Source organism: Magnolia sinica, chromosome 19, assembly GCF_029962835.1.
Source record: "Magnolia sinica isolate HGM2019 chromosome 19, MsV1, whole genome shotgun sequence".
NCBI lineage: Eukaryota > Viridiplantae > Streptophyta > Magnoliopsida > Magnoliales > Magnoliaceae > Magnolia > Magnolia sinica.
In genome coordinates this window covers 16,068,230-16,076,733 of record NC_080591.1, presented here as the reverse complement: position 1 = coordinate 16,076,733, position 8,504 = coordinate 16,068,230, and positions in this window count along the sequence as shown.

Sequence of the window (8,504 nt, the reverse complement as noted above, 5' to 3'; positions counted from 1 at the left end):
TGCATGAAGGGAAAATATATATATATCAGCTTGATCCAAAACTTTTCTAGCCTCAAAAAGTTTCTAACGGTGTGCGTTCAATTAACACTATGTGGTCCACTTGAGATTTGGATCAACTTCATTTTTGGGCTCATACAATAAAATGATATAGAAGAATGGGTAGACAGCATGGATGAAACACATACATCATGTGGGGTCTACAGAGCACCGTCCACTAGCCATTGGCTAGTGGCAGGGGGATTAGCCAATCCCTCTCCCATAGACCGGGTGAAAAAAAGAAAAAAAACAAACATCAGATAGATCCAAAACTTCTGCAGGCTTTACGAAATTTAACTGTGAGCATTCAATCCTAGCGTGTAGTCGACTCGAGATTTTGATCTGCTACATTTTTTTTGGAAAACCTGAAATGAGCAGTAAAAAACTGATAGACAGCGTAGATATTCAGCATACACATCAAGGTAGGTCCCACACGGTCAGGGCAACAATCACTGACGTGTCACCCGGATAATACCTAATCCGCTCCCGTGGAAACGGTTTGAAGATGGCGTTTGTGGTCCGGAGGCGGAGGCAGTAATGCATGAATGTACTCTCTCGCGTGAAATATACGGAAAGCATCGCGGCATAAATACAGACTCAAACACGTGTCTAGTATTCCATCTGATTATACACTCGGGTCGTCCGGAGAACAAACGATGATGAAAAACAATAAAGGATGAATATCGAAGGTATTTTGTACGAGGCACGGCCTCTGTTGTTGTATTTCATAGCTGATGAACGGAATGGATATTACTAATGTCTACTCATAAATCAGGTTTCGCGCGTTGATCTTAATGATATCTCATGCGAGCGGGGAAGTTGCATGAAAGCGTGTAGGAGAGTGAGGTCATGCTTATTCGGTATTTAGTACGGAGGAAAAAGCACATGCGGATCACGTTAGCCCACCTAAAGACTACCGATTGGGTGTGCTCTCGTCCTCTCATCCGTTTCTCAGAAATTCTGTGACAACCGAAAGGGTTTCAACGGTAAATGTTCGATCTCTCACTGTTTTTTGCACTGTGGTCCACTTTAATTTCGGATTTGTCTTATTCTTCGGCTCAATAATTAAAACTAGCTCCCTAAATAGACAGACGGTTTGGATATAACCCACACTTATGGTGGGAGTCACATAACTTGGTGACGACCTGGTGACGTCATCACACCGGTAAGGTCGGTGGTGTGTGGTACACCAGCCAAACCGAAGGAGATTCGCTGCCTGGTGTAACAGGAACCACCAACATAGCCAGTGTGTTGACGTCTCCAAGTTCTGTGTATCTTATCAAGAGTATGTATTATGTCCCAGTTTTCCTTTCATCTGGGTGCATGAGCTGAAAAATAAGATAGATCCAGAGATCAGATAAGCCACGCTACAAAAAGTGGTGGGGGATTGAACCTCTACTATTGAAACCCTTCCGGGGTCATGGAAATTTTGGATCAATATGATATTTATTTATTTTTCTCTTCGTCGAAGTTTGTGTGACCCTACTGATAGATTGGATGGAAAATAAGCATTAAGGTAGGATCGTACAAATGTTTTAATGATGAGAATTATTATCCCCGCTACAATTTGTGGGGTCGACCAATTAATCTATGTATATTACTCAATTTTGGGTTCATGCTAAAAAATGACAGATGAACCGCATAGATATAATAAATACGTCATTGTAGCCCCATGTAACTTTGATCTCCTTTAAACCGTTCGTACACTTCGAAGCTGGAGTAGCATCATCGCTCGTCTTCGCACGACACGTACTCACGCCAGCCAAGTCGATGGTGTGTGTGGCACATCAGCCAATCCGCTTCCCCGTTTCTCAAATAACTCCCGTCCTCCGCCGGAGCACCAAGGTTAAGCAACCTTCAGTTATCACACGTGTGTCACATACCCGCCATGGCTCATTTGGATCCACCCTTAACGAGTACCTGTCTCAAAGATATTGAACGCAGATTGCCTGCGCCACCCGACCACCTGGGTGGGGTCCACCGCAATGTTTGTGAGAAATCTATCAGTTTTTTCTCATAATGTTAGGACACTCCACCAACATTTATGGGCTACGGAATTTTAGTATATAAATTCAAGTGAGCTACACGATAAGAAAGAGTGGGGATTGAAATAATGTTGAAATATTTGTGGGCTACAAATTTTTATTTTATTATTCATTTATTTTTATTTTTTAGATAATCACTTCCGTGAGTTTCAACATCAAGATCATGGGTTAGGGAACCCATGTGGTGTATGGTGTGTGTGAAAAAAAAAAAAAAAAAAAAAGAAAAAAATAAATAATAATGGGGTTAAACCACTTGTTGAAATATTTGTGGGGCTTTAGGATTTTGAAGCAAGACAATATTTTTATGTTTTCAATTCATCCCTGAAACAATTTTTATCTCAATTTTTCCCTATCATGTGGCCCACTCTAGTTTTGCATCCACTTTATTTTTGACCTCATATTCTAAACATGATCTGAGAAAGATGGATGGACATGATGAATTTCTCACAAACATCGCAATAAGCACTATCTAACTTTTAGGGTTAGTTATGTTAAGGTTAAGAGAGTTATGATTTTGGGTTTTTTTTTTTTTTTTTTAATTTAATTTCTCTACATCCCTGTAATCCTCTCTAAATGTTAGATTGATCGTCGCTTTATACTATAGTTTTTTCCCGTAAGGATTTTCCATGTAAAAAATTGTATGTTCCTTATGTGATTGCTTGAATTTTTTATTTTTTTTTTTTCATTTTCTCTTGTTTGTTTTAATCCAGATTAAAGTACTTTTGTGAGGCCGGTTCTCCAACAAGTGGTATCAGAGCGAAGCTGGTTCGTTAGTTTGAATTTGACATATGACGTCATGATGATCGATTATGAAGTTCAAAACATAAAAACTCATAGGCAAAAACAACTTTAAACTATAGAGATTGAATATGAAAATCATCCTAGTTCAGAAGGGTTGTAGTATGTACTCCTTGAGAAAGTGCATGGACTATAATTTATCAAGGAAGAAGATTGGTATGATATGTATTAAAAGGTAATTAGTATAATTCAATTGTGCTTGGCCAATGAAGTACTTTACAATGTCATAGATGAGATGACTATTGTAAGTTTATGGGCAAAGTTGGAGAGTATTTACATGGATTATGAAATTTATCACCGATCGTCTATTTCTAAAGAGATAGGGTTTGGATCTATTTGAACATATTAACACATTCAACAAATTGGTTTGCTAATTGACGAGTATTGAGGTTAAAATCAAGGAGGAAGACAATGTCCTAATTTTGTTGAATTCTCTCTCCAAGTCGTTTGAGTATCTGATTAATATACTCTTTACTATTGTAGGAACACAATCTTTCAGTCGAAGAAATTGCGACAACAGAGTGGCGGTGAAGGTACATTGATGGATACGTTGTTTGATTGAGAAAAATTGTTTAAGTGAGAGAAGGGAAAATTGCAATCTAAATCCAAGTCAAAAGGTAAGGGAAAGTTAAAGTGTTGAAATTGTCAGAGGATGTGACACTTAAAAAACGATTGTCAGTTTTTCAATACCCGGAAGGATAAGAAGTTAGATAATTCATTGAATGAAACTAATTCAATTAAATCTGATGATGGCTCAAATGTTTGTGATGTATTTTCAGTGACCAAGATCGAAAATTTCGATCAAAAATTGATCTTGGATATAGGGTTATTATACCATATGTGTCCTCATTAAAGTTGGTTTATCATATATAACAAGTATAATTGTGAGATTGTTCTTATTGGCAATTATCATGCCTGCAATATGATTAGAATTGGTTCATTTCTTATCAGGATATTTGATGGGGTGGAGCGTACTCTAATAGACGTAAGCATGTTCCATACTTGAAGAAGAATATGATTTCTTTGAGAGTTCTAGATGCAATTGTTTGCAAGTTTGCTGGTTAGAATGGCATCTTGAAGGCTTTAAAGAGGACTCTTAAAGTAATGAAGGTACAATGGAGCGGTAATATTTACATGTTGATTGGAAATAGTATACTGGTGGAGATGCAATATTTGTAGTGGGTTCCACGTCGGTACATTTGTAGCATGTGTGACTAGGCCATATGAACGACGCGGGGTATGCAGGTACTTCTCAATTTAATTCTTCCTTTTAAAAGCTTTAATTTTAATATATGGGAAACAATTGAGGCTGTGTTTTAAAACTGGAAAACATGTCAGTAAAGGGCAGCTTGATTACGTGTACTGATGTATAGGGGTCGTTGCCCATTGTTTCTGGAGGAGGATCGTCTTACTTTATCACATTTATTGACAACTTCTTTAGGAAGGTTTATGTTTATATTTTGAAACATAAATCCTAGGTGTTTGTCACTTAAAAGATATGGAAAACGATGGTTGAAAAATAAATATAGTGAAAAGTGGGAATTCTGAGGACAGATAATAGTGAGAAATTTACGTTAAGAGAATTTTATCAGTATTATAAGAATGAGGAATAGTCAAGCACAACACAATGAGACATACGCAAAAAAAAAAAAAAAAAAAATGGTATGAAAGAACATATGAACTAAACTCTTTTGGAAACGATTTAGAGTCGTTGACCAATTTTGGGTTAGGCAAAGAGATTTAGGCTGAAGCTTTTATACAACTTATTATCTAGTGAATATGTCTTCCCCTATAAATATTAGTTGTAAAATTCCTAAGGAAGTATGGAGTAGTTAAGAAATTGATTGCTCAGGTTTGATGATTTTTTGTTGTGATGCTTATTCTCATGTACCATCTATTAAGGTGATAAGATAAATTATAGACCAAAAAAGTATACCTTTGTTGGCTATAGTGACAGGGTGAAAGGTTATATTTTGTTAGACCATGCTTCATGGAAGATCATTATTAACTAGGACGTCAAATTTGATGAGAGTTTCTTTTGTTCGAAAGGATGAGTAAAATAAAATGAAAAAGTCAATTATTGATGTGGACTTAGAAAAGGGTGAGACACTTAAGGAACCAGCGTAGATTGAAGTATAGGAAGAGGTGGAGCAGTCAACTGTTAGGAGAAATTTACCAAGGAATCGCAGGTTACCATTGGAATACATGTATGATTTTAATATTATATTTATTTATTTATTTATTTTCTTATTACAAATAACAGGGATCCATCTACTTTCTAAGAAGATTTATAAGTTAAAATGTAGAAAAGTATATGAATGCATGAAGAAATGTATTCTCAGTAAAAAAAAAAAAAATCAAATGTATGAGCTAGTTGAGTTGCCCGTTAAGAGGAAGGCAATTAAATGCAAGTAGATATTTTGAAAGAAACTGGTTAAGTACAAAGTCAGATTGGTAATGAAGGAATATGCTCAGAATGAATGTGTCAACTTCAGTAAGATTTTTGTGCTAATGATAAAACAATATCTATTAGATTTATATTGTCTCTTGTTGCCCAAAACAATATGGAATTGAAACAATTGGATGTTAAAACTATGTTCCTACATTAAAAATTAGAAGAGCATATTTGTATGAAGCAACTGGAAATGTTCGAGGTGCATGGAAAAAATATCTTATTTGCAAGTTGAAAAAGTTATTGTATGTCATGAAACAATCGCCTCGACAATGGTATAAAAAGTTTGAATATTTCATGTTGAGTTAGAGTTTTGTTAGAAGTGAATTTTATTATTGTGTTTATTTTAGAGTAACATGTGATAGAGAATTCATCATTTTAGTGTTATATGTTGATGATATGCTTATAGCCAGTTATAACATATCTGAAATCAACATGTTAAAATCTCAATTATCCAGGACGTTTAAAATGAAATATCTAAGGGCTACAAAAAAGAATCTTAGCATTGATATACCTAGAAACATGGAGAGGAGTGGGCTATATTTGTCTCAGGAGGAGTATCTTGAGAAGAATCTAGTCAAATTTAGATTGAAAAATGCGAAATCGGTTAGCATTCCCTTTCGGCTTTCTTTAAAACTATGTCCTAATTAAGATTATGAAAAATGGTATATGTCTCATATATCCTATTTAAGCACAGTTGGCAATCTTATGTATATCATGGTCTATACGAGACCGAATATTTCACATGCAGTTGGTGTTGTGAGAAGATACATGTCAAATCCTGATAATCAACATTGAGAAGCGGTGAAATAGTTACTTCAGTAAATATGAGGTACAAAAGCATACATCTTATATTTTGAAGAATTAGATGAGAGACTCATAAGCTATGTTGATTCAATTATGCAAGGAATGTGGACAATAGAAGGTCTACTTCCTCGTTACTTGTTTATGTTAATGGGTGGAGCTATCAGTTGGGTGTCTAAGCTTTAATCTATGGTTGCACTTTTTATTACCGACGTTAAATATATAACAATGATAAAGGTATTTAAAGAAGTTGTTTAGTTGAAAGGGATGATGAATAAGTCAAGGCTTCAGTAGGAAGTAGTGCCTATGCATTATAATAGCAAGAGTATGACATGACGAAGAATTTAGTAAATCATTAATGGACTAAGCATATTGATTTTCGTCATCACTTTATCCGGCAAATACCAGAAGAAGGAAATGTTACTCTTTAGAAGATTTACACCAATAAGAATCTGCCGGATATACTTAGGAAGGTTGTTCCTGTAGAGAAGTTGAAGTTTTGCTCAACTTCTATGGACTTGGCAAGAAATGATTAGAGACAAAGTGTACACAAAGCGATAATGGTGATTCTTAGAAGAAGATTGGTAATGCAAGAAAGTGATTTTGATATCAAGGTGGAGATTATTAAAATTATGACAGCAAAATCACTATAGGTTTATTCACTTTTACTGCCCCTATTACCCATATTTCACATGATAATAAGACCCAAGTTTAATAGACCCTTGGTGAGGTATTTTTAACATTTTCCTCTTGAAATTGTAGTTTTTAAGGTTAGTTATGTTAGGGTTAAATAACAGTTATGATTTTAGATTTATTTTTATTTTTATTTTTATTTACTTATTTATTATACTGTTCTGAGAGCCTCCAAGGTAAAAAAAGTTAGGATTTTTTTGCTGTAAGCTATCTCCATCCTTGTAATCTTCTTTGCCACTTTGTAATGTGTTTTTTTCCTGTAAGAGTTTTCCACATGAAAAATCATGTTATCTAAGATGTTGCTTGATTATTATTATTATTATTATTTTTGTTAATTTGTTTTCTCTTTTTTGTTTCAATCCAAATTAAAGTGCTTCCATAAGGCCAGTTTTTTAACACAGCATAGGGTCTAGCCATGCTCGAAACTATAACTTAACTCATGACTCAGAGTTATATTATGATAAAGAAAGAAGGCTTGATCAAGGATTGAGTTTGAGTTAATTAACCATTGAATGACATGGTGCCCATGTGGCAGTTGTGTATAGTTGGCTGATATGATAAATATAGTAGTTAAGCCTAGTGATGTGAAAGGGTATTGAACAAGTTAGTTAAGTTGGCCATTATAATTAATATACAATAATACCCCTAATTCAATCAAATAAATCAAAAGACATGGAAGTATTGCTTGCCAACTATCAAGTGCTTTTAAAGACATCCACTCGGGCTCCTTCCAAAAACCATTCAAATTTTGTATATATAAGGTCTCTAGAACCATCAGACAAAAGAAAATCATATCATACTCTAATAGTACTCCCCTTATCTCTCTCTCTCTCTCTCTCTCTCTCTCTAAAGCTTCCTCTGTCTATGTTTCTATATCATTTTTGAAAGGTGTTTGGGTTGTTAAAAAGTACTGCATTTATTGCACAATAATAGTTTTAGAACTTGGCTTGGAATATTCTTCAGGTAGATTTGTTGAACCCTTTGCAATGCCAGCTTAACTAAGTACGGGGCCATTTACTATCTTAAGGATAGTGCCATCTATGATTCAAGCAACACATTTGTCTTCTTGATTTTTTTTTCTAATAGTTACATAATTCTCATGTGGACCGTGACGCACTTGATATGTAGGTAGTCAAAAATTGTATGCAGTATACATTGATTCAAATCAAACGGGCTAAATTTTAAAACCCATTATCATTAAATCACACTTCCAAAATCAGATTGTTCAAACGATCCTACCCTCCAATTCGTTGATGCTTGTTTGTTGAAACATGACATTTGGATATTTTTCTTTTTAACTTTTCAATAAATGCTCACCAATCTAATAGCCCGATAATCAAATAAATAATGTAGTTTTTGTTCATGGTCTATCTAAATTGGGAACCATAAATTTGATTGTTACAATAAGTTTCTCATATTCTGCAGAAAAATGTGAGGGAAGCTATAGATAAAACTCTTACAGGAGTTGCAGGGTCTGAATTATATAAGACCTGAATCGGAACCCAATTTAAAATTTTAACCAGACAGCTATATATATATATATATATATATATATATATATATATATATATATATATATATATATATATATAAGCACAATACCGAATGACGTAAATCTGTTGTGTTTTATGTGTATTTGCTTTCGGCATTAATTTATTTTTTGCATTGACAATTAA